This window comes from Galeopterus variegatus, unplaced genomic scaffold (genome assembly GCF_000696425.1).
Source record: "Galeopterus variegatus unplaced genomic scaffold, G_variegatus-3.0.2 Scaffold902, whole genome shotgun sequence".
Taxonomy (NCBI): domain Eukaryota; kingdom Metazoa; phylum Chordata; class Mammalia; order Dermoptera; family Cynocephalidae; genus Galeopterus; species Galeopterus variegatus.
In genome coordinates this window covers 618,436-622,002 of record NW_007727013.1, presented here as the reverse complement: position 1 = coordinate 622,002, position 3,567 = coordinate 618,436, and positions in this window count along the sequence as shown.

Here is a 3,567-nt window from a genome sequence, read left to right as displayed (position 1 = left end):
CAACTCCTGGAGTTGCTCTTTGAGAAGCTGACTCCATTTTGGGGATCAGATTATCATTACAGGCACAGTTTTCTGAAGTACTTATCACATCAACTCCCCATTCAGTAATGTTATGTTACTAGCTTGAAATTGCTAGTAGAATTTACATAGCATAAAAATCAGGAAATGCTACAAATAAGACTTCCCCCTCCACCCCTGAGCTGGTTGTTAAACATTTACCAGCATACCACTGTTCTAGAGTAAACTAAGGTCAGAGAAAAAGGACAATGCCCTGGAGGGTCAGGGAAACCATGCTAAGAAGAAAAGTTACCTGCCAAGTCTGTCTATTCCTGCCCAATCCCATGAGGTAGATTCCTGTAATAAAAACTTGCATTGATTAACAGGTCAATAGGAGTTTTCATTTGAAGTGAGGAAATGCATTTAAGCTATCAATTTTAGTCTAGACTTGCACCTACAGATAAGAACAGAAAACCAAGAATCAACAAACATTTTGGGAAAACCAAGAGCATGAAAGAGAACACCAAATTCAATAAACAGAACTAGCCCACTCTAAAAAATAGTTAATGGAAATAGGCCAAAAACTTTAAATTAAACATAGTTAATATCTTCAGAGCTACTTGAAAGCATATCACATCAAGAGACAGCTGCTATAAAACATAATCAGAATTCATGAAAAGTCAAAAATACAATTGCCAAATCTAATAGTTGGGCTGAATATGCAATTATTGAGTTAGAAATTTGAACTGAGAGATTCCTCCAAAATGGTATGCAAAAAAAGACAGAGGGTTGGCCAGTTAGCTCAGTTGGTTAGAGTGTGGTGTTGATAACATCAAGGTCCAGGGTTTGATCCTTGTACCAGCCAGCCACCCTTGCTCACATGCTCCCCCCCGCAAAAAAAAAAAAACAAAAGAAAGAAGAAGAAAAGAGAAAAGGAAAGAAAAAAGCATAGTAATGTTAAGAGATATGGAGGATAGAGTTATCTAAAATGGTACAAGTGTAGGACTGTGAAAATAAAACAGAAGAAATTGTCAAAGAAAAAAAGAACTTTTCCCAGAATTAAAGAAGGACTTAACTGAAAGAGCTTATTAAATGCCACAGGCAGAATTACTTCAAAATGATCTTCTGAAGGTATGCGTATATTAATATGACAAAAAGAAGGTCTTCCTGTCTTTTTAGAAACCCACCAAAAGTAACAAGAAGAATGAGAAACAGTAATGCCAACTCCATATCTGATGAAACTAGAAGACATCTGAAGTTAAAATAGGAAGGATACCTTTTTTTTCAACAATAGAGTGAGGTTCTGGTGGTGGGAACTTTTCAGTTTGGTACTGAAGAAAAGCTGAGGGAGTGAATTTGAGCAAGAAATATCATAGACTAATCATATTTGCAGGAAGTAGTCTGCTGTTGAGGAAGGAGAGAGGAGGAGAAAGACTGCATTTCGACATCACTTTGATTCTGACCTCAAGTAGGCTGCAGAGAAGCAAAACCTAAAGGAACTGATTCAAACACATAACCCTGTGTTATGAGGAAAATGTCTGCTGACCATGATTGTGTTGCTGGCCAATAAATAGATAAGAACTCGCCTTATTTGAAGTTGGATTTAAAAAAAAAAATTTTTTTTTTTAAATAGAAAAATCCAGCAAAGGAACTATAAAAAGAGAAAAATGTGTGTGTGTGTGTGTGTGTGTGTGTGTGTGTGTGTGTGTGTGTGTGTGTCAGGGGAACCCTGGCAAAACAAATGGCAGATGAAGGAGTCTCACCATGAAGCAGATAAAATTTGAGACCAAACAAATTGTCATGAATTAGGTTTTAAAATTTATCTATATAAAATTCAATTCTGTAAAACAAGAGCACAAAGGAGAAAATAAGAGTTTAGGGAAGAAAGGATAAAAGCATGAAGACATGTTTTTCTTCATGTTGATGAAACATGAGACAGCAGGGCCCAGGGAGAAGTGGAAAGAAAATTAAAACTTGCAAATGTTAACATGACGTGGGAGGCAGCACAAAGAAAATAGACATTGCTAAAAACATAATGAGGTACTCAGAGGACAGAAGTATTTTTTTAAAAAAGAACAAAATAAAAATTTTTTAAAGTTAAAAGGATTGGAGGGAAAAATGATAATTATAGGAGACAAAAATATATATATGCATGATTGGTGTCTTTCAGTCTTTCTTTTTCAGTGAACATTTAAGAAATAATATTTAAGATAAAATTCAAACGAATAATCCAAAAATAAAAGACATATCAACTGACTGAAAAGACAATATATATCTTTGGCAAAATCTCTTTGCTAGATACCAAAATCTGTTCTCTCTCTTTCTTCTAAAGAGCTGGGCTTGTAACTAGAGTCTTTGAATCACTGTATGAAGCAGAGTTGTCCTTTTATCTGGAATACTTGTTATAAACTGTTACCCTAGGGAGAAATAAAATTCTGTTAGCACCATTTCATTTTGGGATCTACCATTATAGTTCAGCCCATCCTAACTTATACAGAGTCACAGAAAAAATGGATGCTGAACATTTGTAACAAGATATTTTGTAATAAATGTATTTGAATTCAAAGAAAAATAGATAACCTTTTGTACAGGCAAGCTGAAAAAATGAAGTAAAACAAAACAATTCAGGTTAGCTTGAGACTTCACAGGATATTCACTGCTGGGAAACGGGAATAATCCTACAAAATCAAGGAAATAAAGTATGACACAATAATTGTAAACTATTGACACTAGGCAAATTGTCGCTGAGGTAAAAAGGCAACAGGAAAACATTTTTGTTTTATTTTGTTTTTATTATACACATACTAGAACATTTGCTGGTGATGTTTGTGTTTTTTTCCTATCACACATCCAACCCATCTTGATACTACCCTTGGTTACGGCCCTATCCCTCAACCCCAGTTCTACCACCATTTTTTAACATTGGGGCAAAATGACTCTGATTCTTTTCTTTCCTTTTAATGTTTAAGATTACTTATCTATTTTTAAACAGGTAGTATATTCATGTAGAACAAAATTCAAAAGGTGGAAAAGCCAATCTTTTTACTACTACATCTAGTTCCCCTTTTCTTTTTTTTTTTTTTTGTNTCTAGTTCCCCTTTTCAAAAGATCAATGTTACCAGTTTCTTACATAACCTTCCTTCCAGAGATAGGATATGCATGCAAAAGAAAATACACATATATAGTATACATAGATTGTGTGTGGGTATAATGTCTGTATACGTGTAAAAAGTGTATGTGTGTATACATATGAGGGTACTTACAAACATACATGAAAAAATAGAATTAAAAGATAATATGAATCTTTCGGGCCGGCCCAGTGGCACACTGCCACAGTGCGCTGCTTGGGAGCGCGGCAGCACTCCCACTGAGGGTTCGGATCCCACATACAGACCGGCCGCTCACTGGCTGCAGAGAAGCAAAACCTAGCAACACCGAGGGTTGTGATCCGTTGCCAGTCACGAAAAAAAACAAAAAGGGAAAAAAAAAAAAAAAAAAAAAGATAATATGAATCTTTCCATGAATGTTTTGAAGACACCACATATACATATGTATTTGTATATATATACA